The following is an 11115-nucleotide window of genomic DNA, read 5'->3' as shown; positions in this document are numbered from 1 at the left end:
CTGCGAAAGAAAAATTTATTACATTTATATTTTCATAAACTCAGTAAGGAACTACATAAAACAATCCCATCTTATCATCCTTGGCCATACAACAATAACATTTACATTTTTTATTTCTTCACTGACAAAGGCTGGCTTAACATGGGTTGTTAGCTACAGACTGCTATCGAATTTGATTTACTGTAGTATACCTTACAAAGTAATGAAAGTATTACCATTTGACCTAATTTATGCACTATTTTTTAAAACATAGAAAATAAATGTTGAGGATATAGAGCAATCAGAACTATCACACACTGCTATTGGAAGTATACAGTGAAAACCACACAACAGTGTCTACTAAGGTTAAATATGCATATATCCTACCATTTTACAGTTAACATCCCACATCTAGACCCAACAAAAATACATAGATATCTATTTACAAAAATAACACACACAAATGTGTTAGCATGTTCCTTGTAGTACTAAAACACCCAGACTAGAAACTACTTAACTGCTCATCAACGGTAGACAGGATATATAAGTTGTGACATATTTGTATAATGAAATATTATATAACAATGATAATAAATTATCTACATTTATACCCAACAGTAGGTATCAATGTTGCAAGCATAATGGTGAACAAAAACAGCTAAAGAACATATATAAGTCAATTTACATAAAATACAAAAACAGGCAAAACTAATCCATGCTAGTAGAAGCCTAGATAGTGAAAACACTTTGTCATATTCATTATAGGGGATGCCAACAACACTTCTAGGGTACTGGTAATGTTCTGCTTTTTCTATCTGGATGCTATTACACGGTGTGACAGTTTGCCAAATTTATTAAGCTATATATTTCTGCGTGTGTGTTTGGATCTATTATTGCTCAACAGAAAGTTAAGAGAAAAAATATGCAATATAAAAACTCAGTGAAAAATAAAACTTCGATGTTTTGCTAGTAGAGATGAAATTTCCAATTGAATCGAGTAGTTGCTGTTAATTCCGTCCTAAAATATTTCACAGAGTAAATTTACCTTATTTCCCCAATGACTTAAATTCTAATTTCGAATATGCCTTATTTCATTTCAGTTTTACTGAAAAAATACATAAAAATAACATTCATTTCAAGCAAGTAGAGTTGACTAAAACATTTCTAAAAAGTAGAATTTCTTTCATCATGTGCACCTGTTATTTACCAATATAAAAATTTATACATTCTACATCAATTATTCTTTTTTTTTTCCTGAAACAGAGTTTTGTTCTTGTTGCCCAGGCTGGAGTGCAATGGTGCGATCTCAGCTAACTGCAGCCTCCACCTCTTGGGTTCAAGTCATTCTCCTGAGCAGCCTCCCGAGAAGCTGGGATTACAGGAATGCACCACCACATCCAGCTAATTTTGTATTTTTAGGAGACACAGGGTTTCTCCCTGTTGGTCAGGCTGGTCTCACAAACTCCTGACCTCAGGTGATCCTTATGCTTCAGCTCCCAAAGTGCTGGGATTACAGGTGTGAGCCACTGTGCCCAGCCAACATCTATTATTCTTAATCAAATTATGCCAAGCTATTACATGGTTATCTATACAATCTTATGTCTTCATCTCAGTTTTTGACACAACTATGACATTTACAACTAATGTAGTAAAAACACATCATTAACATACACTAAACCCATTCTTTTCCTTGGTCAATGGTTCATACAAATTACAAGAATGTCACAGAAACTTGGCTTTTATTATAAAGCTTCAGAATTGAACAACTTTTCCTAAATGAAATTCAACTAAATAGTGTCACAGTTAAAGGTGTGGGGCATAGAATAAACCCGATTAGTTGGTCTTACATATATCTTTGTACAAGACTTGAAAAACACCTATAATTACCTTGAATATTCATATAATTGTTTTTTCTCATAATAAAACTAAGCAGTATAATTCTGCTATCATTTACTGATATGTCTATACAGAAGGCACTGTGTGAAGTACTTTGTATCTCTTTAGACTGCCATCATTTCTTTAGATTTTCACAACAGCCCTGTGAAGTAGGCCCTACGATAGATTGAACATCTCTAATCCAAAAATCCAATGAAATGCTCCAAAATCTGAAAGATTTTGAGTGCCAATATGACACAATGAGTAGAAAATTCAACACCTAAATATTTGCTTTCTGACAGTTTAACATACACAGACTTTGTTTAATGCACCATTCTAAAATATTGTATAAAAATTACCTTCAGGCCATGTCTATAAGGTATATATAAACATAAATGAATTTCTTGTTTAGACTTGGGTCCTTTCCCCAAGATCTCTCATTATGTATATGCAAATATTCCAAAATCTGAAAAAAATCTAAAACACTTCTAGCATTTTGGATAAGAAATATTCAACCTGCATTATCTCCATTTTGCTGATGAGAAAACTGAAAATTTAACCTTCAGAAAGGTTAAATAACTTGTCAGAGTTATTTGGCCAGGAAGCTGAATAGGCATATATAAAACAATGATTGATCTGACTCCAAGTCCTCTATGATTAATCACAATATAAATATACCTCTCCTTGTCATGTTGGAGTGTGGGGTAGGAAGAGCTAAAATAAATCAACTTTCTTCACTTTCCATTTTCAAAAATCACTTTTCTGACAAACTGAATTAATCTTTGGCTACGGCTAATCAATTACAGTTAGAAAGTTATCATCACTTTTTCATAACACAGCCTGCAATCCACAAATGAATAAAAATCTATCTTCTCCAAAATATTTTTCTGTGATTATGGCACGGTACAAGTAAAACTGTCTCTAATGACATAATGAAACATAAATTAGATAGAGGCATTTACCCCCAAGCTCTAGCAAAGAAAAAAGTTCTTTGATCAATGGGTTTGGTATAAGACTATACAAGGACCTAGTCACTGTAAACAGATAATCCTATATGCAGCTACATTAAGATAGTGGGTCTGTTTGATGATCCTTAAATTATAGTTAACACTTATTACCCACGATATTAGTAGTGCTTTGGGAAATAAAGGAAACCTTGGGCTGTTCTAAGTGTGGAATGAAGCCTACAGAGAAGACAGCAGGAAATAAGGAGGCAACTGTGATCGTCAGGAATTTACTAGAACCATATTACAGAGAAAAAAGTGATCATGAAACTGCAAGCATCCTCAGAACAAATCCTCAGCAATCTGGGAAAGGCACTAAACCTCCAAGGACAAAGTTTGTGTGTAAATGTTAAGAAAGGAGAAAGACAGGAGACCAAAGATTAGTAGATACGTCTGTTATTCTCTCTCAAAACACAATTTAGGACATGCAATGCTAAGATAAGGGACCAAGTATGTTCTTAACTCTATGGCTCAAACAACAAGGTAAGGAACGAATAACCCTCTCCATATTGCATATATGCAAAGAGTGTTTTTAAAAGTAGCCAGGCACGGTGGCTGACACCTGTCATCCTTTTTGGAGGCCAAGATAGACGGATCACTTGAGGCCAGAAGTTTGAGATCAGTTTGACCAACAAGGCGAAATCCTGTCTCTACTAAAAATACAAAAAAGTTAGCTGGGCATAGTAGTGCCCGCCTGTAATCCCAGCTACTCAGGAAGCTGAGGCATAAGAATCACTCAAACTCAGGAGGAGGTTGCAGTGAGTGGAGATTGTGCCACTGCACTCCTGCCTGGGCGACAGAGCAAGACCCTGTCTCAAAAAAAAAAAGGTAAAATAACTTACATATAGGACCTGAAAATTAATTCTGATTCAAAATTACAATTTATCATCACAGAATGAGATCAAAGCAAATAATTTACAAACTCTTTTTGCATCACAAGGAGTACTTGATACATGCTTTATATACAATGAACTGTATCTATTTGCTTCCAGGTCTATCTCTTCTATTAGACAGAGTCCATCTATACATGGAGAAAAAATAATCCACTCTCAGTCCAAAAGCGTACCAATATAATTTACTAGGACCCACAGACATTTTTAACCTTAATTCACCCTTTTATTTGTATCTATCTATATCGTATTGTAAATACGTCCTGTCCCACATACTAGTATATTAAACACTTTCAAAAAATTTGAAAAGCAGAGAAATGATCTTATTATTTACCGTTCCTGCACTAGTGAGCAAGATAACATTTTTCTTTTGCATTTTAAAATATTTGGATATAATCCTTCCAAAGTTAGAATGAACTGTCAAAGGCAGGTCAACTACACTTCAGTAGGCCATGTTTCCAGACCTTCTCAGATTGTCAGATAGCACCTCAGTAACTGATCTATAGTCAATTCAAACAAGATGTAGTTGTTAAATGCCTAGAGAAGGACAAAAAGATAAGGTACTATTTAATAGAAATAATAATTACTACATGCTTTTAATAAAAAAATCCAGATATCACATATTGGTTGATAGTGTTCCAAAAGCCAAAAGGTCAAATAAGGAATTATCGAATATAGCTAGATGGCAATCATAGCACCTGTGTGAAAGAATTCAACCAGGAGCACAAGCTCTAGATCTACTTACTGTCTGTATAACCAGAGATGAATTACTTAACCTCTCTGTGGCTATGTTTCTTCATCTGTTAAACTTGCCCCTTAGGTTATTTGTAACAATTTAGCAAATTAAGCTCTCAATACCTCTTACCACTCATATCAATAAAATTAATATGCTAATAATCTATGTGTTTAATTCCAGTCTCTCACTTGAGTCCTACATTTCCCATCTTCTATAGCTGCATTTCTCATGCTAGTATCTGAAGTTCTTGGGGATCTTCAAATTTCCCATAATTTTTTTTTAATTTTGTGATTTCATTTTGATAATAATCTTATAAAGCCCTGATAAGCAAATGTATCCAAGTCATTTCAGTGGCCTTCATAAGTGAACTGATATTAGTTAATGTGCTATGCTAGCAGAAGTGTATGAAGCTATGGGATCCAAACTATTGACACTCATTCAAGATTGGGAGGCTGACGGAGAGGTATCTGGGATTCCAATAGGAGATGAAACATCATCTGACATGCTGAAAGACTGAGTCAGGAATTGCTAGGATGGGAAACTCTTTAGAGAAGTAATATTTTAGGTAGAGACAGCAGCTTGTGCAAAGTCCAAGAGGAAAAGGGGGAAAGAGAAAGTGGAAGGGAGAGAGAAAGGAGAAAAGGAGTGGGGAACAGAAAGAATTGCAGGTCAGTGGCAAGAGATTGAACTGGAGATTGGTATGGCAGGGATATTGAGGCAAGTATTGTTTGACACACTGAGTTTGCCCTTAAGCTTATGGGCCATGGGGAACAACTAAAGGTGACTTTACAGAGAAATAATGTGAGAAAGATCATCTTGTCTGCATCTGGAGAGTACATGAGGCTGTAACTAAAGTACTCAGAAGTCTACTGCAACTGTCGGGTAAGAAATTATGTGACTTAAATGAAGGTTATGGCTGTATAGCTAAGCAGAGGAGACTACCAAATGTGTCACTGAAGCTAAAGGAAAATTAACATTCAAGGATGAAATAGTCAATAGTATTGTATCCTACAAAGAGATCCAGGAAAATAAGGACTAAAAAAGGGCCCATTACTTCAAGAAAAAGAGGTTATGGTGACATTGATGACAACAGTTTTAGTGAAAACAGTTTAGCAGAAGCCAGATTAGCAGTGTCTTGATGTGTCATATGTACAAATTAAGAATTCAAGAAAGTTGTTGAAAGAACAAATATACTTTGATTCTATTTGTCTGCTCTAATCCAGTCACACTAGACTTAAGCTCTTTGAGGTTACTACAAATCAAACTGCATTCAAACAATAATTATCCAAGAATCATCCCACCATTAAAGATGGCAGAATCAGAAGACGCAACAGCTACAATTATGAGCTAGGAGAAAAAAAAATCAGATATATTTCAGCTGATGTACTTAGTACAAAGTTAAATAGTTTCATTTCTGCTTCCAGTCTCCCCCTCAAACTTATCCTTCCCCAATTTATCCTTCACACTGTGGCCAAAGGGATCTCTCTAACACATACCTGATTACATTATTCCTCCCTAAAAATTTCTTCAAATATCTTCTTCAATTAAAAAAAAAAAACAAAAAAAACTCAGCCCTGAAAGTGACATACAAAGCACTTCATGATCTGGCCTCTGCCTCTGTGTGCTGCAAGCACACTCAGCCACATGTGGTTTCCTAAGTGCAACATACACTCACCTGCTTCCCTGAGTTATTTGCTTTGCTCTATTTGCCCATGGCACCTTGACATGTCTCTAATAAACACTTTATCATGCTGTATACCAACTGCTTACTTACTTGTCTTTACCTCCACTGCTCAACCTAGTTCTTAACTCATAATAAGCACTCAATATATTTTCCCGGGGTATTTGTTTGTTTGTCAAATGAAAGTTTCTTACTCCTCTATTTAAGCAGCATTTGAAAATCTGTTTGTTTAACTCCAAGGAGCTAAGCATATGTACCAAAATGTTTTCAAGCATCCCCATGAGGTAACTAATTTTAAAATGACTTTTACTCATAGTAAATACTGAATTTTTTATTGCATTTTAGGTTTTGGGGTACATGTGAAGAACATGCAAGATAGTTGCATAGGTAGACACGTGGCAGTGGGATTTGCTGCCTTCCTCCCCTTCACCTATATCTGGCATTTCTCCCCATGCTATCTCTCCCCAACTCCCCACCCCCTGCTGTCCCTCCCCTATTCCCCCCAACAGACCCCAGTGTGTGATGCTCCCCTCCCTATGTCCATGTGTTCTCATTGTTCAACACCCACCTATGAGTGAGAACATGCGGTGTTTCATTTTCTGTTCTTGTGTCAGTTTGCTGAAAATGATGTTCTCCAGGTTCATCCATGTCCCTACAAAGGACTTTTTTAATACAAAAATACTGCTTTGTGAGGCAGAATCTGAATGTCACAGACAATCTAGTTCTGAAAACACCTCTCTTTTGTATAACAGTTGTACTTTATTTAAAACCACAATAAAAACAAAGGCCAGATGATGTGGCTCACACCTATAATTCCAGTACTTTGGGAGGTCTAGGTAGGAGGACTGCTTGAAGCCGAGATCATGCCATTGTACTCCAGCCTGGGTAATGAGAGGAAACTCCGTCTCAAAAAAAAAAAAGAGTACTGTCTTACCAAAAAAAAAAAAAAAAAAGGTAAAATAAAGTCAAACTACATTAATGTATAACTGACACTGATCTGTAGTTTGACTTTATTTTACCTTTTTTTTGTAAGACAGTACTCTTTTTTTTTTTTGAGACGGAGTTTCCTCTCATTACCCAGGCTGGAGTACAATGGCATGATCTCGGCTCACCACAACCTCCGCCTTCTGGGTTCAGGCAATTCTCCTGCCTCAGCCTCCTGAGTAGCTGGGATTACAGGCACGTGCCACCATGCCCAGCTAATTTTTTGTATTTTTAGTAGAGACAGGGTTTCACCATGTTGACCAGGATGGTCTCGATCTCTTGACCTCATGATCCACCTGCCTCGGCCTCCCAAAGTGCTGGGATTACAGGCTTGAGCCACCGCGCCCGGCCCGAGACAGGACTCTTATTCTGCCACTCAGGCTGGAATGCAGTGGCATAATCATAGCTCAATGCAGCCTTGAGTTCCTGAGCTCAAGCGATCTTCCTGCCTCAGCCTCCTGAGTGCTAGGACTACAAGCACGTGCCATCATGTCTGGTTAATTAAAAACAATTTATTTTATTTTATTTTACTTTTTTGTAGAGACAAGGTCCTGCTATGTTTTCCAGGGTGGTCTTGAACTCCTAGCTTCAAGCAGTCCTCCTACCTACACCTCCCAAAGTACTGGAATTATAGGTGTGAGCCACCTCATCTGGCCTTTGTTTTTATTGTGGTTTTAAATAAAGTACAACTGTTATACAAAAGAGAGGTGTTTTCAGAACTAGATTGTCTGTGACGTTCAGATTCTGCCTCACAAAGCAGTATTTTTGTATTAAAAAAAAAACTGCTCAGGAAGAAAGCAGCTGCTACAGCTTGAGCACCAGTGATTTTCAGTGGAAAACTGGCTCTGCAAAATGGAAAATCTGAATGCTAATAAAGAAGATACCCTCCATTTCCTCTATTAACCTGAGTTCTCTCAGAAAAGACATCAGTAGTATGAATAATATGAAATCCATTCAGTAGCCATACAATAATACCATAGCTAAAATATACCAAGCACATATTTTACACCAGAACTATGCTACATATCTTTCATACATTACTTACAACACCTGTCTGATCTAAATTACTAGTATTATCCCTATTCATAGATTTAAAATGTTAGGATTAAAGGGCTGAATAATTTGCCCAATCAAGCTGATGTCAGTAGGGCAATTTATAATTGGTATTATAAGCATAATACCAACAAGTTTTTCAAGAGCCTAGAAAAAAAATTTAGGTTTCCAAAATATGAAAACTGCAAAATCAAAGTTAATGTTTACCTAAATATCTGCAAAACATGTCATAATAGTAAGTAATCAACTATCATCCAACTCTTAAGTATGGACTGTGTTGAATGTGAGCTGTAGTATATTTTAGTATATACCAGATATGATTTAGTGTGGGGCCTTAAAAAATAAAAATGACCAGACTTCACAAACATCTTAAAAATATCACTGAGACCCATTACAAAATGACAAAAGATATGAAGTGATATTTCACCAAAGAGGAAATACAGGTGGCAAAGAAGCATATGGAGAGATGTTCAACATTATTAACCTTTAGGGAAACACAAATTAAAACCATGATGATGCTGATTCAAAAAGCGGAGAGAAAAATTTAAAAATTTAAAATAAATATTAATACATACATTAGCTATTAATACATACCTATTACAACAGCTAAAATAAGAAACAATTATATCACCAAATGCCAGCAAAGATGTAGAGAAATTGAACCTCTCACACATTGCTGGTAAGAATGTAAAATGGGCTTCCGCCGCGGTCGCCATTGGAGAGTAGCAGCCATGGCTCTTCGGTATCCTATGGCCGTGGGCCTCAACAAGGGCCACAAGGTAACCAAGAACGTGAGCAAGCCTAGGCACAGCCGCCGCCGCGGGCGTCTGACCAAACACACCAAGTTCGTGCGGGACATGATCCGGGAGGTGTGTGGCATTGCCCCATACGAGCGGCGTGCCATGGAGTTGCTGAAGGTCTCCAAGGACAAACAGACCCTCAAGTTCATCAAGAAAAGGGTGGGAACACACATCCGGGCCAATAGAGAATGGAGAGATCCAAAATTGGCACCCTATCGTCAAAATTGAAAGAGCTAGAGGAGCAAGATCAAAAAAACTCAAAACCCAAGCCTATCAGACTTACAGCAGATCTCTCGGCAGAAACTCTACAGGCCAGAAGAGAGTGGGGGCCAATATTCAACATCCTCAAAGAACAGAACCTTCAGCCCAGAATTTCATATCCAGCCAAACTAAGCTTCACAACTGAAGGAAAAATAAAATCTTTTATGAACAAGCAAGAACTCGGAGATTTTATTACCACCAGGCCTGCTTTACAAGAGCTTCTGAAAGAAGCATTACACACAGAAAGAAACAACCAGTATTAGCCTTTCTAAAAATACACCAAAAAGTAAAGAGCACCAACATAAAGAAGAATTTACACCAACAAATGGATAAAACAGCCAGTCAACATCAAATGGCAGTAACCCTAAATTTAAATTGACTGAATTCCCAATCAAAAGACACAGCCAAAACCCAACGGCATGTTACATCCAGACCTGTTTCACATGCAAGGATACACAAAGACTCAAAACAAAGGGATGGAGAAAGATTTACCAACCAAATGGAGAGCAAAAATAAATAATAAATAAATAAAAAGCAGGAGTTGCAATTCTTGTATCGGATAAAATAGATTTTAAAGCAACAAAGATATAGTGGTAAAAGGATCAATGCAACAACAAGAGCTAACGATCCTAACACCCAGATAGGAGACTTAGATTCAATGAGACAGAAAATTAATAAGGATATCAAGGACTCGAACTCAGATCCAGAACAAGTAAACTTAATAAATATTTATAGAGCTCTCCACTTCAAATACACAAAATATACATTCTTGTCAATACCACATCACACCTACCCATTAGTTTAAATGAAACATTGATTGGCCATTATTAATACCCAATTTTTTTCAAAATAAAGCAATATTTCCATTTACTCTCCCTCTTTCTCTTCCTCTTTCTTCCTCTCCTTTACTTATTTTTTTTTTTTCTTTCCTTCTCTCAAAAAAAAAAGAAATCAACTTGTAAACCTCTAGATCCAGGTCGGCAATGTCTCTTTCATTGCTTGATTTCCTTTCTTCCCTTCCCTCCCTCCCTCCCTCCCTCCCCGCTTCCTCCCTTCCTTCCTTCCTTCATCCCTTCCTTCCTCCCTACCGTCCTTCTTCTCTTCCTTCCTGCCTTCCTCCCCCCCCAAAAAAAAAAAAAAAAAAAAAAACAAAAAACTCAAAACCCAGCAGAAGACAAGAAATAACTAAGATCAGAGCTGAAGTGAAGGAGACTGAGACACGAAAAACCCTTCAAAAAATCAATAAATCCAAGAGCTGGTTTTTGAAAAGATCAACAAAATAGACAGACCACTAGCCAGATTGATTAAATATAAAAGAGAGAACAACCAAATAGATGGAATAAAAAATGATAAAGGGGAAATCACCACAGATTCCACAGAAATTCAAACCATCATCAGAGATATGCACATAAACTAGTAAACCTGGAAGAAATGGATAAATTCCTGGACTCCTGTGTCCTCCCAAGCCTAAACCAGGAGGAAGCTGAAACTATGAATATACCAATAACAAGGTCAGAAGTCGAGGCAGCAATTAAGAGCCTACCACTCAAAAAAAGTCCAGGTCCAGACGGGTTCACAGCCGAATTCTACCAGACACACAAAGAGAAGCTGGTACCATTCCTTCTAAAACTATTTCAAACAATCCAAAAAGAGGGAATCCTTCCCAAATCATTTTACGAGACCAACATCATTCTGATACCAAAACCCGGCAGAGACCCAACAAGAAAAGAAAACTTCAGGCCAATATCCATGATGAACATAGATGCAAAAATCTTCAATAAAATATTGGCAAGCCGATTGCAACAGCAAATCAAAAAACTTATTCATCATGATCAAGTAGGATTCATCCCAG

General features: G+C 36.9%; 1 protein-coding gene and 1 pseudogene across 7 annotated transcripts in view; both read right to left on the bottom strand.

Moving 5' to 3' along the window:
• Positions 1–11115, bottom strand: part of MACROD2 (mono-ADP ribosylhydrolase 2) — a 2068485-nt gene that overhangs the window by 1959706 nt on the left and 97664 nt on the right. The window lies entirely within an intron of this gene.
• The window catches only part of LOC128932245 (aminoacyl tRNA synthase complex-interacting multifunctional protein 1 pseudogene), a 177310-nt pseudogene that overhangs the window by 75570 nt on the left and 90625 nt on the right, over positions 1–11115 (bottom strand). The gene's annotated exons all lie outside the window — the stretch shown is intronic.

The sequence above is a fragment of the Callithrix jacchus genome, chromosome 5, assembly GCF_049354715.1.
Source record: "Callithrix jacchus isolate 240 chromosome 5, calJac240_pri, whole genome shotgun sequence".
In the NCBI taxonomy this organism is placed as follows: domain Eukaryota; kingdom Metazoa; phylum Chordata; class Mammalia; order Primates; family Cebidae; genus Callithrix; species Callithrix jacchus.
This window is presented reverse-complemented; position numbering and strand designations above follow the sequence as displayed.